General features: G+C 43.5%; 1 protein-coding gene across 1 annotated transcript in view; it reads right to left on the bottom strand.

The window, feature by feature from the left end:
- The window catches only part of myripb (myosin VIIA and Rab interacting protein b), a 96234-nt gene that overhangs the window by 53346 nt on the left and 27975 nt on the right, over positions 1–14913 (bottom strand). The window lies entirely within an intron of this gene.

Raw genomic sequence — 14913 nt, 5'->3', positions numbered from 1 at the left:
GTTTGGTGGAAACACTTCCCCGCTCCCCGTTTCCCTCCATCCCTCCCTGCCTCCCTCTCTCTTACACTGATTCTGTGGAATTAACGTGATGGCTGACATTTCAATTTGGGAGGACCTGTCATGCCCTGTTTGCCCACATCAGTCAAAACACAGCTGAGGAGAGCACGGCATGCACGTCCTCTCCATCCTCAAACGAAAAGGCATTTCTGTTAACTAAGGCATGGGCGGCACTGTGAGGACGAGGATGACGATGATAAACTGGCATAAATAGCGCTAAGTTGAAGGTCCAGCACACACAAGCTAGCCTGAGAGGAAAGCAGCATCAATGAAAAGCCTCCACAGTCACACTGGAGAGCTGTTCGGGCTTCAGTCCAAAAATTACAGTTTGAAACCAAAGCAGTGAAGGAGCAGTTAAGAGCAGCACAGACTTGCTAATCTTAACGCCTCAGAGAATTGTTCCCACTAATGAACTATTAGGATTATAGAATAAAATAGTTGACCAAAGCTCGTTTAAAAATAAAATAAAATCTACAGCCGACACACCAGCAGCTGCATACAGCTAACTGTGCACCGCGCTACGTGAATTCTCTCGCATTTTGTGCATTAGAGAGCATTTATGTTATCAAGAAAGGTTTTGATATTCTATGACTGATAAAAAGGCTGGATAGTATAAGTTGTTAATCAGTGTTTTAACCAGTAATGCAGCCTTGCCTGTGCTCAGTTGCTCACATAAATTATGCACATGGGTTTTTCCTCTGTAGGATTTGTGCTGACTGAGCAATGCACCATAGGCAGAGGCTACGATAAATAATGTAATGTTTTTCATTTATATCATAAAGCTTTTATGATCAGTACATATTGGACTCGTGTTAATGAAATATAAAATAACGCACAACAAGGAGGGGAGCCGGAGTGACTCATTTAGCCATGTTTACACTATCACCCATCGGTTGTCATTAGGCGTGAATGGAGGCCGAGGTGCAGAGGCCGAGCTGTTGCTGCTGGGTAGGTGTAAAAAGAGCGTTCAGCTTGAATCGGCAGTGAGTGAATTATTTAAGCCGCTCTTCTATACGCTGCACACAGCCAGGTTTGCACGCTGCTCGCACTGATCCTATGCAGACGCCATGTACGGTAAGCGCTGACAACACGACAAAAACCGAGACAAAATATCCATTATGGCCAGAAAACAAACCAACCCTTATGTGTCTGAACTGAGTGACGCCTGGAAAACACACATAAAATACACACAAATACTCCAACATGTGCAAAAGATGTGTGTACGCAACCCATCTAAACTAAACCAACAAGTCATACATGGAAAATTAAGTGTATGGCACAACGGAGTGCTGAATGAACCATAGTGTGAATTTCCTGTGTGTAATATGCATACTGTATGTGTGTCTGTGGAGCCAGCGGGGGCAATGCAATCTCCTGCTTCCCTAAGTTATTAACGCTGCTCCTCAAGCAGATCCTCCGCTGCCTCACTGATTGCTTTTCATATGCATCATTAGACAGCAGCATATTAACAAGACGAACAAACCATTTCATATACAGTGTCATGTGAGACTGGGCGGGTGGGGCGGGTTGTGGTGGGTGTGAGGGTTGAAGGGCGGTGGCTGGCATATGCATATGTGGATAATGGCATGCACACGGATATTAACCATGATGATCAAAAGGAGGATTTATATTTTGCATACACAAGGTCACGGCTTCTGGGAAATGCTGGCTCCCAATCAAATTAGAACAACTCAAACACATCTCCAAGCAGCATGAAAGAGACTTCTCTTGTCTGCTTTTCTTGTTTTGCTTCACAAAACACATGTATACACAGCCACGGCGGAGCGAGCCAAATATCCGCAGTGTACATTTGTATCTCAACAACTCAAAGAAGCCGTTGCCTGGAAATCATTTCCTTCAGGTCTGATTAAGATCAGGTTCCATTTCGCTTGTCTGTGTCTGCGATACAGGTTTAATGAACAGCCCAGCTACGATGGCTAGCTCCGACCGCTTAATTAAATGAGTGGGCGAGTATACACATATATCCAAGGACAATGGTGGGTGGGGTTTGTTATGCCTGGCGTCCCCTCGTATTAACTCACGTCTCTGTTAATGAGACATGAAAACCTGTGCTCATCTAGCTGCCATGACTGTAGAGACATGTGGGTCATCCAGGTGCCACTGAGGAACAATTAGCTCATGAGAAATAACAGTAGTCACTCTTATTAGCAACGTGCCCTTTTGAGTTCCAGAAATGTGTAACGTCACTCGACTAAATTGTAACCGTTCCACGTTTAAGCACACAGATTAAAGATGGATGCGGATGATGTTGAAACACTGGAGGCTGTCTTTGAACTACAACTGCAAAAACAGTATAAGCCAACAGCAAGTCCTTGAAGTCCTTAAAGGGCTCAGAAGAATGGCCATTTCAAGATCTCCAATATTAAAGTTGACACCCCCCCCATTTACCCTTGTACAGTGCTCACTGTCCGAGCGTCTGCATTTACAATACATGCGCTATGAAGAGTAGAGGAAATTTGTAGACGATTTATGAATTATAATTTATAGATGTCTGAGTGTTGTAGAGGAAGCAGTGGATGAGCGAACAAGGGAGCGATTTTACACAGTGATTTTAAAGTTAAACCACACATTTTTATTTATTTAAGAAGGTCAGCCATTCAGTGAAATGCAGCTTGTTCGATATGTGCCTGTAACTGTTAATCAATCATCAAAATATAGTCGCAGATTAATTTTCTGTCAGTCCCTTAATGGACTTCAGCTGTAGTCAAATTTACCCACAAGCTGCATTTGACCAGTTCAACACCTAATGAATATCTGTGCTACACAGGTTTGAAACGAGGAAATCCAACTTTTAGTTCAATCAGTGTGTCCAGAATCAGGTTTTGGGACTTAAATGTCTGCGGGGAAAGAGAAGATGATGAAAAAATAGTGGCTGACGACAGATCAAAGCCAGTTTTCTCTCCTCTGAACCTGCTGAAAGCTTTACAAGAGTACAAGGTTAACTCCAGACAAAAGCAGCCATTCAGCAGCACTCTGAAACACGATGGAAGCTTTGAACATCACACATGCACAGAACGATCTGTCGCGGCTGTTAACATCCCCGGTACGCCGCCTCGTGGAGTTTAACATGTTTATTAGACAAGTAATCGCTCAAGCCCTGCCTTGATATCAACATGATCTATTGCTGTAGCTCTGGACGAATTAAGAACAAGTTCTTTGGATGCTGAAAGTTTAGAAGACACCAAACTCTTGAATTAAAAACTATTGATTATGCAAATAAGTCAGTGCAGCTCGTGTGTCGAGGGTACAGTTGGTTTGAGAGGGGAACAGGGCGCACGGAGCTGAATACCAAATCATTTTGTCATTTAAAATCAGGGCAGCAGATGCAGATTTAATGATATGCAGTGTATTTCTGACAGCCTGTCACTACTGGCAAATATTATTTGTGCTGAAGATCTATTAACTCGTTTCTCTCTCATCTCTCATTGCCCATCAAAGTCTGCCCTGCTTCTCCCTTCTCACTCTCTCATTCTGCTAGCGATCTATGAACATAGTCATTTTTCTTTCCATTTCTTTCTTTCAGCTGGCAGTTTGGCTTAAGTCTGAAGTTGAATTAACGGTATGGGCTGATTTATAATCAGGACAACAACATATTTCGAGGTCCAGCGGCAGCCTGGCCGGAAAACAATTGCAGTTTTTTTGAAATGATGGATCGTCCTCTCAGCAGCTGTTCTCCTGCTCGGCGCGACACTTCAGAGCTGCACCTCTCAAAACGTGTGCACTGCTGACCAACACACAACTGGAAGGCGCTGTGGTGAATCAGCATGGGTGCAAAGCAACGGCTATTGTGCTTAACATGAAATTTTATGCTAATTTATTTTGAATTCATAGAGGCCAATTCGGGCCTCTAGTAGCTTATGTACATATGATCACAGTCTGTCTCCCTCTTCCTCCTCTCTGGCCACATTTTTGTTTTCGCAGCCCCTTCAGTGCTGTTCTCCACTTATCCACCAGGTGCCCTCGGACTGTCTCTCATCTCCCCGTCACCTGCCTGCCCCACCCAACCACACAGCTGTCCTTACTTCCCTAAGCTGCTAACCCTAACCCTAACCCTTTGACCCTTGCCTGCCTGCTTTGTGACACTAAGTTTATGCTACTTCTGATCCCGTCTGCCTGCTTTTCTCTACATTTGGGTCCATCCCTATTGTACCCACCACCCCTAACACATATTTAACGAAACTGCATTGTACAAGGACGGTTAAATAACATCAAAAAGCAGTGAGTGAGGCTGTCACAACACAAATCTGCAGCCATATCATGACTGTGGTTTAAAAAAGATGACTAATGAGCACCAGAATATCAATCGTAACAGTACAACTTTGTTTAATCTTTAAATTAAACATTTAGTTCCAAAGGCATAATACATTTGGGGTTTGATGCAGCAAATAACCTTAGAGAGCAGTGCCATCCACCTCCATGCATAAGGAATGCAAAGTAATTATTGAGCAAATAGAGGGGGGCTATTAAAATCTGAAATGGCATAAATTGAACCCTGTTTAACACCACACAGGGGGCTGCTAAAAGTGTCCCCCCCCCCCACACTGCACATGGATTTTTCAGCATGGCAGGGCTAAGTATTAATTTGTAGAGCCACACAATACATTTAACAATGAATAAAAAAGGAGACTGTGGAAAAGAGAGGCAGCCATGTTGGAGTAATGTCAAACCCAGTGTGAGGCTCCTGGAGAAAACCAGCGTACAATATGCCAGAGAGTCTTTGATCAGTGCTTTGATCCGCCTGCTGCAGGGGAAACCCACAACACCAGCATCTACTGTTCACCGTCACGCCAGTAAATCATACAGGCCTGGAGCAGAGAGACGTGGGAGCACACCTGGCTGATAGAAGCGTGTGTGAGTGTGTTGTTATTGATCCGGGTCCATGTGCATTTTCAAGTGTACTGTACTAAACGCTCTCAGTAATTGTGAATTGATCGAGGGTTTAATTGAAAGTGGGCAATTTCAGGTGTGAAGATGTTGCTTCTCTGTGTAGATCTGCGTGTGTGCATGCTCAGCTAAAGTCTGTACATACGGATCCTTTCCTGCTGTTATTCAGCCCGAAGTGCCATTAACACCGGTGTGTGTGTGTGTGTGTGTGTGTATATATGCCAATGAGTGTATGTTACGTGTGCGTGCATGCATTTCTATCTTTCTGTACACCCTGTGTGCATTAGAGCTGGAAGAGTTCTTATCTGCTCCCGGGTGAAAAAAGCAATGAGAATGGGAGGACATTTTTAGCTCAGTCCAAGCGCAAAATTTGCATTTGGCCCCCGACTGGGTGAAGCGGAGTTTCACAGTTCATCCAACTTGAATGCCAGCTCCAAGAGAGAGCAGAGAGCACCACTGTAGACATCTCAACTGACGTCCTCCTCTGCAATGCAGTGGCAGACTGGCACGTGGGTCATAAATTTCAAGGTGTAGAGGGTTTCCGGTGTTCGGCTGTTGGGACTGTCGGCAAGTTGTTGATTAAGGTGCAACTGTAGGAAGGCTGGTGAAATGAGATCGTATTGCTTGTAGGTGGAGGGGAAGGGGGGGAGACATCTCGTCTGCAAGGATATATTTGTATTTGTCACTTTAAATTTTTTTTCAGTGACAAATGAATAAATATTTAAATAAGAGGCAGAGGAAGATAAAGTAACCCCAAATGTCTTTACCCAGTTCTCCTACAAGATGTGTCAAAACCCCTTTTCACGCTGCACTGTGCAACTTATTTGACTGTACATCAGCACTTTCATCCATGAGAGGTTTGAAAAATAGCAGTCCTGGCCAACTCCTGAAAAATCAGTGTAAGTATATCTCTGACAACAGTGGAGACTTTTGAGCTGAGATTCAGCCAACAAGGTAATTTTCTCTGACCGTTGCCGTCTGTAAAATCAGGGGCTGAGTGACTGGAAATGATGGAGAGCTATAATCCCTGCAGCCTGTCATCTTCCTCCACACTCTCCTGAGTCACACCTGGAGGACTGCCATTACTTCCTGCAGGTTACTCACTCTAAAGACATTGGGATCCAGAGTTTATCTCACTACTACTACAGCAACAGTGTCTGCAAGTAATTTTAATTCATGTATCAGCATCCATTTTTAATCATATTTAATGAAAATATGTCCCAATTAGATTAGAAATATCATTTAGCAGAGAGACTAGATCAAAGGAGACTGTCATGGCAGCTTAGGTGTAGAATATCCCAAAAATATATTCATCATCAGGAACAGTTATGTCTGCAAAGACTCAACCTCAAAGGCAGTAGGTTGTAAAGAGATCGTGTTTCCCTTCAGCAGCTGGTAAATTAATTACAGTGTGCCTATGGTCTTTATACTTTTATGTTTTTCACTGTGTCCAAAGGGAATGAAAGTAAAAAATGTCCTCAGATTGCAATCGGAATATCCACCAAATACAAGATAACTAGTGACAAGGAAATAGACCCAGAACAGCTTTACATATTAAAGGAGATGAATAGAATTGCACCTGCACATGGTTAGCAAATAAACCAGATGATACAATACAAGTTGCAATGATGAGAACTGTTGTTGTCTGGAATAAACATCAATGCTGCATATCATTATACTTTATATTACTAAGGTGGGGAAGAATTATGAGGGAGCATACAAATTCAAATCACTGCAATACTTTAACAAGACCTAGAGTCTTCATGCTAACGGCTCTGTGAGACTGTACCTGCATACAGCAGTGATTTGAGCTAAATGCTACCATATCCTCAATGACAATGCTAACATGCTGCTGAGGTGTAATGTTTTATATCTTAGTTTAGCATATAAGCATTCCAAAATTTTGCTAATTAGAACAAAGGACAACGTACAGCTGAGGCTGATGGCAATGCCTTTTGTCCTGGACAAGTTCAAACTTTGACCTGATGATGGTGCTGGACCAAAAGTCAGGGTGTCACCAAAGTGATCACAGTTCATCCTGAGGGCGACGTGAATCTTTGGAGCAGATGTCTTGTCTTGTCTACCAAAAACTGTTGAGAAATTTCAGTCTGAAGCTGGAGCTTTGCTGCTAGCAGTTCCTCACTCTTTGGAACTCTCCTGAAGCATCATTATTTATAAAATTGGATTGTGATAAAAAACCTAGTTTTAAACACTGAGCTGAAACTTTTTTTTTTTGTATTATGTAGAGGAATGTGGCTAATTCATACAGCATACATTATTAATCATGTTCATTTTTCTGTGGTGGCCTTGGTGTGGTTTATTCATCCACTGCATGAATAAAGAGGAAACACAAGACTCGCTCTCTTTTCTCTTCTTTGCTTCTCCCTCTCTTTCATCTTCTGTATACAGTGTAGTGAATAATATGCACAGTGGATGCTTTTTAATGCATTTCTTTTAGGTAAGCTCAAGGTGACCACAGCAGGGATGGTGCGATGCTGCTGCTGGTGTTGATCTCCCTTCCTCTGTCTTTCACACACATATGGACACTCAAATCTACATAATATCAGAGCAAGAACAAATCCCAGAAGTATTCAGTTCCCTAAATGTCAGAACATCTCCCTTCTTGGATGTGACAGCCTGCTGCTAAAGCTGGTGCCACTGCATGTGTGCGTGTGACTAGATTATATGCAATATATTCTTACTGCCTCTGTTTTGCACGTGTGAGAACTGTGTGTGCACGTTTGCACGTACTCAAAAGTGTATAAGAGAACCACCAAATGGAAGCACCCGCCCTCCTCCTGAACCCCCGGGTAAGTTTTTCCACGGGGGCTCATTCGTGCAGCATCACCAAGCACACATTAAGACCTGCTCCATCCCTTCACACGCATCACATCGAGCCTGCAGGCTTTCCGGCCCGTTGAGCTGAGAGGCATGTTAGTAAACACGGTGGAGGCGAAGACACATACGCAGACACGTAACATGAGTGGATGAACACAAACATGGGACACGTGGGGGGCGTAGACTGTTCTGTGAGTGATGGCGCTGTTCCTATAGGGACATTGAGGCACAGTGCATGTAAACACTATGATGCACGCCAGGAAACAGAATGACAAAGGAAGCGCTTCAGATCAATAGGTCCGGCTGGGGCTCGATACCAAATTGACAGAACGACTGCATGATTATTAATAGTTCCAATCAGTTCAGTTGACTTAATTACCATGACTGCAGTCATCTATGTCATTCAGAACACTGTATTGACCTATTGAACAGCATTCAATCGAGTGCATTAGTATAATCTGGTTTTAATTAAGAAACGTTGGCACTCACACCCCCTTTTGGCTCTTATAGTAAATGTGTACATAGACTAATAATGCTATCAAAGCACATGCATATACTGGGAGTGTTAATATTGACATGGCCAAATGCATTTTTAATGTTGAGTTTATCCACAGCTTTAGAGCAAAGTCAGAGTAATTATTAAAGGATATATGCAGGAGGAGAATCAATTACACACAGCTTCCAGGCAGATTATCAGACTAACACACTGGTTCAAGATAATGTCAAGCTCACTATTAACTCTTCCATGTCTTGGTTCAACCTCATGCTTGGCTACAATTCCTCAAGCTTCATCTCTTGTCTTTTGACCTCTCCAGCATCCACCTGCTTTTCCTGAGAATTTTTGACTTTCAATGCCTTTGAAGCCTGTGCTGCCATCAAAATTGTGCGCTACACACTCCAGCTATGGCAAAGTTACAGACTGAGCTTAAAACGGCACTCCTCTGCCTCTTTATCCCTCCACCCCACCCCCCCCCACCCCCCCCATCTCATCTCCTCTCTGTGAACCCCAAGCTAAGACGAAGCCTCAGGGCGACGGGGCGACTTCACTCTGAACCAACTTAGTCTGCCGACGATTATCCAATGTGCCAATAATGAGCCCTCACTTTGGGAAACAATCCAAGTCAAATGTGTGCTCGGCTGATAACGTTTCCAATCAGAACGGCCTGCCTGCGTGGCAACTATATGAGAAAATGAGAGAGCGATAAAGAGGGGGAGGAAATAACATGCATAGACGGTTTACTGCAAACTCAGCAAGGTGCGGGGATAATTCAGAAGTGAGGGAATTCATTCATTTTGCATTCTGGTATTATTGTTTTGACCCTGCAATTACTTGTTAGTGAAAGATTAAATTCAAAGAGAGGAATGTGTGTTTAATTCGACCATCCCTTCTCTGGAATCGTTTTCCAGAAAATTGAAACAGTGCACGAGACTAGGTGTCGAGAGAGAAAATGGACAAAACATGACTGCAAAGCTGCTTCTTATGACAAAGTTTAAAATACATGAAAGACAAACTGAGGTCAAAATCTTCTAAATAACCTGACTTATGATGTATTTATTCAGTGTGCAGGTATATTTTTTACGTATCAGATGAGAATTTTGCTACACGTGTCTTACCACATTGAATCCACACCTCAATCCCTGTCACTCACGTCATCAAACACTCCGCTGAAGCTCCATCATGCCGCTTCGCCTTCCTTTCATCTCTTCATCTCGTCTCTGCAGCCACATCTCAGATTAGCAGCTGCAGCTCTTAACAAGCCACAATAACAGGCACAGATTGTTCTTTCCTCTGCTGAATAATCTCTATTCACACATGAAAATCCAACCCAGTGTGCCAAGAACGCCACTTAAGTGTCAACCCCACCAAGAGATACCAAGCGGGAAAGGAAGAGGCAGGGAGGGTGGAGACTACTGAGCACACATCCAACACCAGCGCCTCCATCGGGGGGGAATGAACTGTTTGTAGTGAATGGGAGAGTCAATCTGTTGGTAGGCAGCCACAAGGGAACAATGGCAATGTGACTCTTGCTCATGCTCTTTTAAATATGAACACTTTTCTTACAGCTTTAAAACTGAAAACTTCATATACACTGCATTTACAAAACAAATACTTAATTTAATTTATATCTTATGCACTTAAAAATTAACCATGTTTCTTAAAATCCTTCTAAAATCAGCAGCTTCAGGCTCTTTATCTCGCTGTTCAGTGTTCACATTTGCCGCAATCGTACCAGTTACACAATATGCTGCGTGGTGCATATTAGCAGTGGCGTACGAATGCTGGGTGTGAGAGGATGTGCTGCTGTATATTAAGAGGAGGCCTGGGATAGCCGCCAGGGAACGAGTGGCTATTTCTGTGGCAACAAAGACGCAGAGCTACAGAAGAGCATCGTTCACTGAATTCCCCTGTGATGAGAGAGGAGAGCTCCATGCAGGGAAAATAAAGAAGGAATGAACAAGGATAAGTCAGACAGAGAGAGATAATTAGGGCCGAACCAAGCAGAAGAGAGGAGGGAGTTATTTTTGGGAGATGCCAATTCAATTATAGGGGATGTGGGGGGTGTATGGCTGCAGGCTCTGACATAATGTGGGCCCCGGGCTCTTGTACTGACTGGGACTCCGGACTCTGAGGTAGTCTGACTGGCATCCATAGCCCACCTACTGTACCCTAGAGTGAGTGTGTGTGTGTGTGTGTGTGTGTGTGTGTGTGTGCGTGTGTGTGTGTGTGTGTGTGTGTGTGTGTGTGTGTGCGCGTGTGTGTGTGTGTGTGTGGGCTGATGAGACAGAGCAAAGTCTATGTGGATCCATGACAGATTTGACACATGTCACATTATGCCACACACCCACACTGATATGCGCGCGCGCACGCGCACACACACACACACACACACACTCTAGGGTACTTAGGTGGGCTACAGCTGCCAGTCAGGCTCCCTAAGAGTCTGGAGTCTTGGTCAGTACAACAGCCCGGGGCCCCCATTATGTCACAGCCAGCAGCCAAACACCCACCCCCCTCCCCTTCCCAAATAATTGAATTGGCATCTCCCAAAAATAACTCCCTCCTCTCTTCTTCTTGGTTCAGCCTTAATTATCTCTCTCTGTCTGTCTTCTTCTATCCTTGTGAGGACACGCATTGATATAATGTGTTCTCTAGCCCCTTACCCTCGCCTTCCCCATCACAGCTAAATGACTAACCCTCACCCTTAACCCAACTCTAACCTAACCCTTAAAACTTAACCTTCAAACAGGCCTTTGAAGGTCTTTTAGAATTTGAGGACAGACCGCAATGTCCTCACTTTCCAAAAATGTCCCCAAGCTCCAAAACTTCTCACAAAGATGGCTGTACACGCACACACACAGACACACATCAGTTCAATCTGTTACACTCTAAGGAGGAGGCCACTTTGACTCCAAATACACAGATATAGAGACAGAATCAAATACACACACACACACACACACACACACACAGCTGCAGTGTGACTGATGGTTGTGTGACACCCACCACCGTGCTTCATTTTCAGGTCCAGTGAGAGCAATGTTTGTCAGAGGTGATTTGGGGTGAGAGAAGGCACAATATGGTATTGAATGTGGGAAAAAAAAGCTATTGATTGCAGCCTGAGAAAGGAGGGTATTTGTAACTGCGCAGCACTTTTGATTTGAGCACCAGAACGACTGCTAATGACAAAGAGCAGGGGGGGCGGCACATTTTATCAGCACTAAGTGCATTTTGCATGAGTGCCTCAATTCAACAGCGAATTCAGAAATGGTACACTTGCCAATTAGTGATTTATAAAGACAAAACAAATTAAGAAAATTGGTGAGGAAGAGGAATAAAAGACTTGACAAATAGAAGGTAAAAAAGGAACAAACAAAATGGTAAAATAATGACTGATACATCGGTGTAGCTTTGTTTGCTAACGGGTCAGTGTTGATAACATACCAACAGGCCTAATGCACTTCCCAAGGCTGACAGACACGCATATTGGCTTTATGATAATACAGTGCAGGTGGTGAATCAATAGGGTCAACAAGACAGAGGCGCTCACACTGTGACGAACGCTGCATGTCAGGCAAGATGAACTTGCCGCAGGCCATCCACACCTCCAATATGCAGAGATGCAAAAAGCAATAAAAAATGTCTTTATTTACTTTTTCTATCTTTCCCCTTGGAAAAATAAAAGAGTTGATCTGTTTCTGGCTCAGTCAAAGCTGCACCAAGACCAAGCACACGCTGCACACATGTGTTCAGAATATCAGCTTTTTAAGAACTATAACACACATTGGAGCAAACGGGGGACAGGAGCTGAATATCTTTGCTACATTAGATTACAAAACTGAGTTTTATAAGAGTCTGAACTAGTGTCGAGGCTTTATTTAATAGTTCCCTTCAAAAACTCCAATTTTCTCATCACATAGTCAGTTGGCATTCTATTGAAATGTTTTTAACCTTGTTTCAGAGCTTTACAGTGCAGAGCTGCAGTGAACTCTGTGATGTTCTAGCGTCCTTATATAACCCAATAGAACCACTTATAAATACAATTACCTCTGTCTCAGCACACACAAACACACACAAATTCATAATACTCTATTTATGATATCTGGACAGCTTTCACCACAGGGAGTCCAGACCACACTGCGGTCTTGTCCTTTCAAGCCACACACATTCATTTCCAGAGTGGTTATTATTTCCTGAGGCACTCTCGCCGATAAAAGGTTTTTTTTCTTTTTTCATCTTAGGTGGAAGCGTGTAATCTTGCAGTTACACAAAAAATTACACGGAGGCACTCGTGTTCAGCCAAACCAGAACATATGCTCACACGCACCTGAAACAGTCTGCAGCAAACAATCACACAAGTCAGGCTTCTGGGATTTGGAGAAAGAGCGAGAGAGAGAGTGAGTGCGAAAGGAAAAGGCATTATGGAGAGGAAATCACATCGCTATGTCCTTGCTTCGGTCACCTTCGGTTTCTTGTAGCAGTTGAATAAGAGGGAAAGAGAGAGAGGGAGAGAGAAAGCTGAGAGGGAAGGAAGAGATTTATCACAGCTGGACAGGTGTAGCTGATGCAGAGGTTGAATGACCGGGTCTACCTGGAGGATTTAAGCTACATGAAAGCAAACTTAAAAGTGTTTTACTCCAGCTATTACTGCACTTTTAACTCACCCTTTGCCCCTCAGAGTGTAGCCACACCAGGAGAAATTGCAGCAAAAAACAGGCACGCTGATGTGCCGGGACGGAGACACGCATGCATTCGTGCGTCCTAGCATGCACGTCACATAGCCCGGACACGCTCAGCACACAGCCTGCATCAAGCATACAAGCCACATAGAATAAGAATGATGCTGCATCCAGCTGGAGGCAGAAGTGGCTCATCCATTACAGGATGGCCAGAGGAATCAGAAAGCCGCTCCTCATGACATTCAGCTGCGGAGGCAAACGGCCTCATTGCATAAAAGCGTAAACGCCTGTCAGCTTATGCTGTGAGTCATCGGTGATGTGCAGTCAGGGTAGGCAGTGCTTATGATCAACCTAGAATGAGTTTATTACTATGTATTTATACATTTCATTTTCACCTGGCTTAGATCTATGTGTAATAGTGTTATAATCCCAAAATTATGGCAGAAAGGTCTCTTGTCCTTCACTGTCAGAAATGAACTAAATCTGCTTGCAAAAATGAAAATGTTAATATGTTCACACATGACAGGTTTTTGACAGTTTGGGTTCTGAGTCTATTTTGACGTGGCCTTGACTGTGCTGGGTCTTGGACTTGACTGCAGCTCTGGATCCAGGATGTCCCTGGCCAGTCATCTCTTCAATAACTCAATTTAATGAAGTAACAAACCCCAGAGACAGCGATGACAAGGGCCGACACTCCATCCATTCCCCTTCATCGGTAACCTGACATTGACTCATAGGTCGCGCTGTCGCTTATGGCTTTAAAGAGCAGAAGGACAGCTGCTTGCACATAGGTATCCTTATGAGTGTGCGTGCGTGTGTGTGTGGGGGGGGTACACAGGATCGGGGATGAGAGTGAGCAGCAGGCAAACGGAAAAATAGGTGACACACCATTGCTGACATTACAAATCAGTGTAACACACAAAGTGAAAAGAGCACATACACACACAACAGGTTGTACAGCAGCACCTGATGAGGTGTGTTAGCCAGTCGAATAATCTACAGCAAGTTTTCAAAATGCTGTAAAATCTCCTTATATATGATGAGAATGCAATAAAAACTGTAAATGTAATAGACTGCAGTCTAATATCGGTTGTAATGTGTTTTAATTGGTGTAATAACATTTCTTCAAATGTACTTTTATGATTACACTGTAAGTTTGAAGGAAGCTACATCTTTTATGAAGTAATAATTCCTGGTTAAAGCAGTAATGGTAAGCCATTACCTTATCTGACAATTCATTATCTTATTACTTTTTATTTTATTTTTGACAGTTTAAAGGTAAAATATTTAAGCCGTTTTGACAGTTATTACATTAACCAGCAGTGAGCAGCACAATGACGCAGTCTACCTCGTCCCTAGAATGACAACTATCATTTCTCTGCACATTCTCACGCTCCATTCCCACTGATATGGCACGTCTCTTGAACACTCAGTTGAGATCCAACACTGGCAGATCAGAGACTTGGCAGGCAGTTTGCTCTAGTCTGCATGCAAGGGCACGCTGTGTGTTTACTTCACCATCAGCGAGTGTCAACCTTCACAACCCCAACTCTCAGCTGAACAGACAGCCTCGATGGCAGCCATTTATCTCCCCATCTGATTGCCGTCAGCTGTCTCCCACTGCCAAGGAATGGGGCTGCCTTCGAAAAAGGGCAAAATACCACCAACTGTTAATGAACTGTGATGTAAACAGCTTTTCGAAAAGCAGGGGTAAGTTTAGAAAGGGCAAAAAAATGAGCTGCAATCTTACAACTACCTCAGCCCGCCTGCGGCTCTCATTTATTCCTACTGAAGACAAATCTTAAAAATAAAAATAAAAAACAGCTCATGAATATATGCTTTCATTTTGCTGGGCACAGCTGGGCGCTGTGGTTTTCAGACAGGAGCACATTGTATATTTGTTGGGGACTATTTTCAGCTGTGGTTTAAGTGAGA

This window comes from Chelmon rostratus, chromosome 20 (assembly GCF_017976325.1).
Source record: "Chelmon rostratus isolate fCheRos1 chromosome 20, fCheRos1.pri, whole genome shotgun sequence".
Taxonomy (NCBI): Eukaryota; Metazoa; Chordata; class Actinopteri; order Chaetodontiformes; family Chaetodontidae; genus Chelmon; species Chelmon rostratus.
Note: the sequence above shows the minus strand (reverse complement) of the source record. Positions and strands in the feature narration are given on the sequence as shown.